The following is a 10,512-nucleotide window of genomic DNA, read 5'->3' on the forward strand; positions in this document are numbered from 1 at the left end:
CAGTAACTGAATTTAGTCGATAGTTTTCAGTCGTTTACAGGTTATTCTCGTATTTACTCTTATTCTCGATGTTCGCTAGTTAAATGAATAGTAGGACAGTATGGGACAGTACAGAGATATTAAATTTCGTGATTGAATGATTTTGTCTTTATTTAATAATAAATTCATACACTACGTTATAAATATAAATGTACACAATTTATTTATATCACATATATAGTTTATATTGCATATATAGCAATAAGATTTTAACATCCAATATGAATTAAAGTATTGAAATATCTATTACATATTTCATTACTTGCATATTTGCACGTCCTGTCATAATTATGTATTTCTAACCTTTTCGTTTCATCGTCTGACACTGACATTTGAAATTTCAAGATGGCGACGTGTAAACAGTCGACTGAAAATAGTAACCCCACCACTACTAAATTCAGTCGATAGTTTAAAAAATCAGTCAACTGAAAATAGTAGTTGAATACTATCGATTTAGTCGATAGTTTTTAGTCGATGGTGCCCATCACTACGCGGGCCTATATTGAAAATTTAAAAAGTACGTTTTCTAGGCCTGCGTAAATAATATGCACTGTGAAAGTTTCATCGAAATCGGTTGATGCGGGAAAAAAACGACAGGCCTTCAAAGATGTAAGAATTCTTCGATATAGGCTGAAAATCTGCGATTTTTACCATTTTTAAACGTTGTAAACGTAGCTCATTGCAACGTTAACCGATTTTGACGAAATTTTCAAAATATGTTTAGTCGACACAGATCTACAAAGCGTATTTTTCAATTTTTCAATATGGGCCCACATAAAAAAGTTGTAAAATGCAACTCTTAGTATTTTTCCATACAATTCCGATCAATTGCAATTTTTGAAAAAATTTCTTTTCACATCCTGTAGTAAACTAATTGCTCTAGCTCCCCAAAAAGTTCAAATCGTTTAGTACAATATTGAAAAAGTTCTCGTCTGTTTTAGAACGTCCGAATATTAATTCGAGTAACTGCAGTTCCAGTATCTCCTTTTTCCAGGATTGCAAGGGTAAGATAACGTAAAAGAAAATAGACTTTATTTAAGATCTAACGGTACTAAGCTAACCTAAACTAACTATATCGAAAAGAAAAGTCCACTCGGTACTAAGCTGTTCTACGCTGTGCAGTTCGATCTGGTCGCATTGACTTCCAGAGCCACTATGCCTATTTAGCCTTCGTCAAGGGCTCTCGTCGCCAGTCGTTCTTTTACTTCTCCCCCACGATCTATACCTGAGTAATAAACTGTGACGTTGCAACGTTTGCGACGTCCCTTTTCCGGTGATTTCGCGTAGGTTCGAGAACGGTAAAGGACCGGACCGCCCTCTAACGGGACACGTACCGAGACAGGATTCGAGAGCGCTCCTCTAAGAGATCCCGATATTATCGAGGACCCCATAATGACATCTGTCGCGCGTGCCGAGAACGGCAAGTTTCAGGGCCGTATAGGGAACGCGCAGGAGGAACCACCGACCCTCCGAATTGCCACAGGAACATAATAGCGTCCCGCAGCCAGGAAGCGCCCGACGGAAAAGCGAATGGCCGATTTCGAGAAATTAGAGCTTGGTGCGAGGACACTCGGCAAGCAAACCGGAGGCGCCGCCAGGACAGCAGCTTTCGAACATCTCGTCCGATATGGACCGACGGAAAATCCTGACGCCGCCTCGCCCCATCAAGGGAGAGCTGCCCCGGGGTCGGTGCCCTCGTAGACAAGAAGAGGAAGCCCCTCCGCTGGTCAAGTGAGCGATACGCTCCTTGACCAATTTCGTGATTGCCCGGGGCCCTAGGGCGCGAGGAGGGTACGCTCCTGTGCCATAGAGTTCACGCCGTGGAAACACGCCATAGGCAATTCGGAAAGGAAGTTGAGTGGGGGGAACCGCGTTCGATCCGCTAGGCGGCCGAAAATCGATGGATCACTGTCGCGCTGGCTATCGTACGAACGACAAGTAGACGCCTTTTCTCAATCGTGCGAAACCCGAATAATCGTTGCGCCGCGAGAAAGTACAGTGTCCTGTGAGGAGTCTCGTGAGCCTAGGACAACGTCCACCCGGGCCTAGCCTTGCTGCACGCTCTATCGGGAGCCGTTCAATTGAATAGGAACGACCAACAGCACGAGAGACGGTAAGTCGCACTTGTGATCCATTCGGTATTTTCGTTGCGTGCTGGCTCGACCTTCGTCGTGCGAGGACGAACGCTTCCCGTTCCGTCCTCGATAATTCGCTTGCATTCCTCTCGGATTGCTTTGAGGTTTTCGTGAATATTTCGGGAGAGTTTTCCTCTGTAACTTGCGTGCGGAAGAGTGTCTTACGAGGAGTCGCGTTCGTGAGAGTAATTCAATTCGGTATCTTCGCGTTTCTCGAATCCTGTGTCTCCTGTAGAGGCGCGTATGCTTTCCGTCGGCGTTCGATCGCGTAATCGATAACGTACGCGTCGGGGCGAATCACGTGCGGAAGTCATCGCGGCGGTCTCGCAGCTCGCCGGTCATCTGCGCCTCGCGTTTCCGAAGTTCGCAGTGAACGAAACGACGGTAATTGTCAGCGGTATCGTCGCAAGCGAAATCGGTAGGGCCACCGCGCGGCGAGCGACCATCTTTTCGCTATCTTGTATGAAGAGTGCGGGCTCTCGGGTCGCGGCCACGTGACCGCTGATTTTGTAATCTACCGACTGCTGCAATAAATAGCTCGAGACCATATCGTAGTCGAATTATTCGATTCTCTGTGAGATCCGTCCTGCCGAGAGGGCTGTCCTAGTCATCCCGTGTTCGAACCATCTGACCCAGTCGCGACGTCGTTTTCGATCCGCGTATCTCGAAGATTCGGCTCTCGACCTCGGCTTCTCCGAGCGCGAGTCCTGTTCCGCGTTTCGTGTGGCATCCTTGCGGTGCCTGGCGCCCGAACTTGTAGCTTTTCGTAAGGAATTCGTCGAATCTTCGAGTCTCGTATTGTCTCGGGCGGACCACGTGCACTCGGTTTGCACGTGGCCTGGTCTCCGCGCATGCAAGGCCCGAAGGTAACCGGCTTCCGCGAGTCAAACCGCTCGTCGGAAAAAGGTTAACGTGACAAAACGTAACGGTTTTTTCCGCGAAGGTTTGGGACTGTTTGGGACTTGGGACCAGTGATGGTATATTCGTGGGCCGTGGGTCGTTCCCCTGAGTCACATTCAATTTAGTTTCTATCTCTTGCAATCGATGCAGACAATTTTTATTTTGTATAAAGATCCGCAGTCTAGGAAAACTACTACAAATACTACAATAAATAAAATCTATCATTTAATTTTCCCGCCTTGAATGCGTACAAAATAAGTAAAAAGGAAGAGTTAGTGCGGCTGTGCTGCCCTCTTACAACGGCCCGATCGTTAAACTGGGCACGATATCCCGGATTGTGGCAACGACATCATGTGCCAAGATCCGTGTCCAGGGAACACTACGAGCCCTCACGCGCATTTGTGGCCTGGACAGAATCAAGGATTTTGGCTGTCTGGGACACATCGAGATCGTATAACACACATCACACACATCGTATATCTCGTAACACACATAGTACATCTCGTAACACACATCTTATATCTCGTAACATACATCAACATCGTATAACATACATCGCATATCGCAGAACATACATACATCGAGATCATACAACATACATCGCATATCGCAGAACATACATCAAGATCATACAACACACATCGCATATCGCATAACATATCGCATATCGCAGAACGCGAGGGTCATCTGCCCTTCCTTTGCGCAATCAACGATCGGCTCAGTGGCTAGACTACGACGAAGATTCAAAACACTTACCAAAGCCACAGTTGCACCAAAAGAAGGTCATGGTGATAGTTTGGTGGTCTGTGGCCGGTTTGATTCACCACAGCTTCCTGAATCCTGGTGAAACCATTACAGCTGAAAAGTACCGCCACCAAATCGACGAAATGCACAAGAAACTTCAAGGTTTGTGTCCAGCACTGGTCAGTAGAAATGGTCCTATCCTTCTCCACGACAACGCCCGGCCGACCCTTCAAAAGTTGAACGAATTAGGCTACGAAACTATCTCATCCACCATACTCACCAGATCTCTCGCCCACCGATTACCACTTTTTTAAGCATCTCGACAACTTCTTGCGTGAGAAATGCTTCAAATCCCAGAGAGATGCTGAAACGGCATTCAACGAGTTTGTCACCTCCAGGCTCCAGAATTTTATTCGACCGGAATAATAAGATTCTCCAACCTAATACATTGAAACCGTATATTTTTGTTTACAACTGTTTACAACGTGCACCAAAATGTGGGAATGCGGTATGCAGTTACCAGTGCATGCTAACCACGGTAGGAAGGATGATGATTTTCAGAAGGAATTGGGAGAGTCCCACATACCTCTCCACGTGTTGGATGTGAAGGAAATTGAGAGTTACAACGAGGCTCAGTGACCAGTGTTTATTCACGACGACGGTCAATATAATCATCAGTCAGAAGTATGACTGAGAACACACAATAGCATCAGAATGATGCAGGAGCAAACACGTTTATAAAACTTGGCTACCACGCTGCAGTACACGCTGACGATGTTGAGCACGTCTCTACTCATTGAACGTTCGAACAGAAGAGAGCGAGCGTTCGCTGCGCTCAGCAATTTCGGCGGAAAGCCGCGAGTGCGCAGGCGCGGTACCCCACCAAGGATCGGGGTAAAGCCGAGCCCACACACTCCCCCCCTAGTGCAAGGCACGATTCACAATAACATGGGGTGGTGTAATACAATAAAGAGAACTTATGCAAAATATGCATTTACAATTTCATTTTTAAATTTCGCAGAGCATCACAACAGGATGTAGGCGGTATCAACCAGCGCTTCATTACATTCATAGCTTAATAGAAACTGCTTTTCGCGAATAAGTTTTTAAATTGGCGGGGGCCAGACCGCTCGAAGCAGGGTCGCTATCGACCGTATCGTCGAGTGCTGGATTGACCAGAAAGGCTGGTTTCAGCAACTCGATGGATACATTTTTCGACGTGCCATTAACGTCAATTTGAAATACCCGATCAGAAGGACGGGAAAGAACTCTGTGAGGTCCCGAGTATGGTCTCTCCAGAGCTTTTTTGGCCATGTTACGCATGAAGACATGCTAACACTGATACAACGATTTGAAAATGAATGCGCGCTTCTTGTTGTGATGAGCTGCAGGTACCGGACGAACCTGACGCATGTGCTCGCGATGTTCCTCCAAAAATATATTAGGGTCCGGCGTGAAATCCTCCGGGAGAAAGAATTCTCCGGGGAGACGAAGCGTTGTTCCGAAGATAAACTCTGCGGGAGACGCATTCGTGTCCGTACGGACATGGGATCTCAAGCCAAGTAAGACCGTGGACAGCGAGCGCGTCCAATCAGTGTCACGATGACACATTAGGGCCGCCTTTAAGGGACGATGCCATCTTTCAATAAGTCCGTTAGAAGCCGGGTGGTATGCAGTTGTGCGGATTCTCTCGCATCCGACGAGAGATAAGAGTGCCGTAAATAGACGCGACTCAAATTGTGCACCTTGGTCCGTCGTTATGACTTTCGGTGCGCCATAACGCGAAATCCAGGTATCGAAAAACGCACGAGCGATGGTCTGAGCGGATGTCTCAGGAAGTGGGACAGCCTCGACCCATCTAGAAAAACGATCGATCATCGTCAAAATGTACTGCATACCACGTCGAATTGGCAAAGGACCAACAATGTCCAAATGTACATGGTCAAAACGACCATCAGGGGCAACTATCTTGTCAGGCAACATTTTCACGTGCCTGGATATTTTGGACTGTTGACAGTCCACGCACTCCTTGCACCATCGCTGAATATCGCGATGCAAGTTAGGCCACACATATCGGTGCCTTATCAATTTATCGGTCACTTGAGGACCAGGATGCGCAGGCAAGTGAAAAATGTTGAAGACAGTTCGGCGCATCTTTGCAGGAATATATGGCCGAATGGCCTCCGCTGAGATTTCGCAACTGATAGTATGATGCTCAGGGCCCCATGAAATATCTTTAAGAACAAGGGAATGATCGGTTGACTTGCGGAGTTCCGCCAGTTCACCGTCATCCTTCTGGCTTCGAGCCAAGTCTTTTAGGTTAATTTCGCAGGGGAGTCGGAGGGACTCTACCCGCGACAAAGCGTCTGCGACTACATTCTCCGGGCCCTTCACATGCTCAATGCGTGAAGTGTACTGCGCAATGTAAGACAGCTGACGCAGCTGACGCAGCTGACGCGGAGAGGCTTTCTCGGGACGCTGTAAAAACGCGTACAATAGAGGCTTGTGATCTGTCACAATTTTAAACTCGCGCGCTTCAAGCAGGTACGAGAAATATTTGATAGCCTCATAGATCGCAGTTAATTCCCTATCATATGCGCTATAATTCTGCTGCGCAGGGGTTAATTTCTTCGAGAAGAAGGCGAGGGGCTCCCAGGCCGGGCATGTGTTCCCAAGAGGATGATTCCTCTGTTCAAGGACCGCGCCTATTGCAAAATCTGACGCATCGGTCACAAGCCTAAGCTCTGCCCGGTCAAACACCGTGCGTAAATTAGAATCATGTTCTTCCATCGAAGACGAAGCAATAAGAATGTCGTCTATATACAGAAAGACAAAGTCCAGATCCCCCAGCGCTCGATTAATGTAGCGCTGGAAGGACTGACTGGCGTTTCTGAGACCAAAGGTCATATACAGAAATTCAAACAGCCCGAAAGGGGTTGTAATAGCAGTCTTTTGCACATCTTCAGGGGCAACCGGAATTTGGTTAAACGGCTTGTGCAAATCTAGAGAGGTGAAGACTTGTGGCGGCCCGCGCAACGAGCACGGCGCCATATTTGCGTTGAATGCGTGGCGACGATCGTCCTCGGGAGGCCGCGAAGAAACAACCGAATATCGGTTCCGAGGACGGTCGTCGTTTGTCGAAACAAGCGAACGCACGCGAGCCGGCATGTTCGAGAGTGATTCGATCACGAGCAGTCGGCAGGAGAGGACCGATCAATAAAGGTCAACAAGCGAAATATCATAATTCATTTCACCCGTTGCCCCACATAATTGGTGACCCCGACGTGATCTGTCGCGCAAAGACAGATAGAACCGCGGTCGTGTGTAGCCGGAGTAGAGAAAAAAATAAAAATTACGAGACGCGACGATGGCCGCACCGCCAGAAAACGCCGCACCGCTAGAGAACGCCGTACCGTTGGCGGGCGTCGAGCGCGTGGCCATAAAGATCCCACCGTTCTGGGAGAAGAACCCGCGGATTTGCGGGTAGCTGCAACGTCGACAAGCCGAACGGACGATACCCAAGCCGCGATAGCGGAACTCCGTCGCGAAATCGCCGCTCTCCGCGTCGGAATGGACACCCGCCGCGCGCGGTCCAAATCTCGCGGCCCTCGCGGAAGAAGGGCGTCGAAATCGCGAAACCGAAACGATGAGGTACCACCTGGTGACGGCAGGTGCTGGTATCATTGGAAGCATGGTCCCGCCGCAAAGAAGTGCCGCGACCCCTGTTCCCACGCGACGGGAAACCGGCAGGACGGTCGTTAATGGCGGCGAACGACTCTGCGCCGTCTACAAGCCGCCTTTTCGTGACGGACCATAGCACGAAAATCACATTCATGGTGGACACAGGATCCGACCTGTGCGTTTTTCCGCGTTCGCGTGTGAGTGGTGCACGCGAAAGGACGACATACGAACTTTACGCCGCGAACGGCTCGACGATTGCGACGTACGGCTCCGTGAGGTTCAAGTTGAACTTCGGCCTGCGTCGGGTTTTTTCGTGGCGGTTTGTGATAGCGGACGTTACCACTCCGATAATCGGCGCCGATTTTTTGAGCCATTACGGACTCCTCGTCGATATGCGCGCGAAAAAACTAACAGACGGTGTTACGACTCTGACGGCGGCCGGCCGCGTGGTGATGTGTTGTGCCGAGAGTGTGAAGGCGATTGCCGGAGAATCCACCTTCCACAGGATTCTCGCAGAATTCCCGGACCTCACGCGGCCGTCGGGAGGACACCGCACGGCCAAACACGCGACGAAGCACCACATCCGGACGACACCTGGCCCGCCGGTATCGTGCAAGCCCCGTCGGCTGGCGCCGGATAAGCTCCGCATCGCGAAGGCCGAATTCGAAGCAATGGTGAGGGACGGAACAGCGCGACGATCCGAAAGCTGTTGGTCTTCGGCTCTACACCTGGCTCCGAAGAAATGTGACGAATGGCGACCGTGCGGCGATTACCGCGCGTTAAACGCGAGGACAATTGCGGATAAATATCCGGTGCCGCACATCGAGGATTTCGCGCAGCGCTTAGGCGGGAAAAACGTGTTCTCAACGATAGACCTGGTGCGCGCGTATAATCAAATGCCGGTGAACCCGGAAGACATTGCGAAAACCGCGATTACGACCCCGTTTGGTCTTTTTGAATTCCCCTGGATGTCTTTCGGACTCCGAAACGCGGCGCAGACATTCCAGCGGTTTATGGACGAAGTGTTACGCGGCCTCGACTGGTGCTACGTTTACATAGACGATATCCTGGTCGCATCGAGCACAGTCGAGGAACACAAAGCGCACCTACGCGAACTCTTTTCCCGCCTGAACGAGTACGGAGTGCTAGTTAATTGCGCGAAGTGTGTGTTTGGTGCGCCGGAAGTGACGTTCCTGGGTTACTCAGTGTCCGCGCACGGTACCCGACCGCTTCCGGAAAAAGTCGAAGCGATTCGAACTTTCCCGCGCCCAGAAACAGTGAAAGAACTACGACAGTTTCTGGGTGTAATAAACTTTTACCGACGATTCGTGCGAGGCGCCGCCGAGATGCAGTTGCCACTCAATGCAGCTCTGCAGGGAAATGTGAAGGGACGAGCACCAGTCGAATGGACTCCGGAGCGAATCGAGGCTTTCGACAGATGCAAGGAAAGTCTGGCGCATGCAGCTCTCCTGGCCCATCCCGACACCACGCTGCCCCTTGCGATCTTCAGCGAAGCATCAGATTTTACGGTAGGCGCTGCGCTGCAACAGCGGTCACGCGACGGATGGCAGCCGTTGGCGTTCTTTACAAAGAAGCTAACGGCGGCCGAGCGAAAATACAGTCCGTACGATCGGGAACTCCTCGCGATTTATAAAGCCGTACGGTATTTTCGGCATATGGTTGAGGGTCGCGCGTTCACGGTTTTCACCGACCATAAGCCGATAACTTTCCCGTTCGCGCAGCGCCCCGAAAAACATACGCCGCGACAGTTCCGCTACCTGGACCTGATCGGCCAATTCACGACAGACATCCGGCACGTGGCCGGCCGAGATAACGTGGTCGCCGACGCCCTGTCCCGCGTGGCGGAGATCTCGACCGCGATAGATTACGCGAAACTCGCGGAAGCGCAGCGAGAGGACGAGGAGCTACGAACGCGCCTGCGATCACCCGACTCCTCTCTCGATATTAAAAAAGTAGTTATACCGAGCGAAAACATCGAGTTGTACTGCGACGTTTCAACTTCCGCGTTACGACCATTCGTAACGGGGGAGTTCCGAGAACACGTGTTCACGTCGCTACACAATCTTGCGCACCCCGGTGCCAAGGCGACCGCGAAATTGGTTGCACAAAGATTCGTGTGGCCAGGTATGCAAAAAGATTGCAAAGCCTGGGCACGAGCGTGCGTACAATGTCAACGGGCGAAAACAGGCAGACACGTGTCTGCCCCGGTCGGTACTTTTCGGATCCCTTCAGCGCGTTTCGAACACGTCCACGTGGACATCGTCGGCCCGTTGCCGATGTCGAAGGGATACCGATATTGCGTAACATGCGTCGATCGTTACACGCGTTGGCCGGAGGCGTTCCCCGTTGAAAATATCACCGCCGAGACGGTGGCCTACGCGTTACTTTCGGGGTGGATCGCTCGATACGGTGCACCCCACCGAATCACTACCGATCAAGGGCGACAATTTGAATCTGCGTTGTTCAAGCAATTGTCGCACCTTATCGGTACAAAGCACCTGCGTACGACCGCGTACCACCCAGCAGCGAACGGAATGGTGGAACGATTCCACCGCCACCTGAAAGCGGCAATCGTTTGCCACGCGGACAGCTGGGCCGACGCGTTACCGATCGTCCTTCTGGGCATCCGAGCGGCCTGGAAGGAGGATATTCAAGCGACCGCCGCCGAAATGGTATATGGCGAACCGATTCGCCTACCAGGCGAGTTACTTTTAGACCGGCGAACCGCGAACGTTAACGACGAGACGTTCATCGCGAGATTACGCGAGCACTTCCGTGGTTTGCGTCCGACGCCTGTAACGCGCCACGGAAACAGGAAAACATTCGTGTTTAAGGACTTGAACACGACGACACAGGTGTTTGTGAGGCACGGCGCACTTAAAGGTGCTTTGCAACCTGCGTACGACGGTCCGTACGAGGTGGTCGAGCGGCACCCGAAACATTTTAACATTCGTGTTAAAGGTCGAGTGGTTCCGGTGTCGTTAGATCGCCT

The sequence above is a fragment of the Lasioglossum baleicum genome, chromosome 4, assembly GCF_051020765.1.
Source record: "Lasioglossum baleicum chromosome 4, iyLasBale1, whole genome shotgun sequence".
NCBI lineage: Eukaryota > Metazoa > Arthropoda > Insecta > Hymenoptera > Halictidae > Lasioglossum > Lasioglossum baleicum.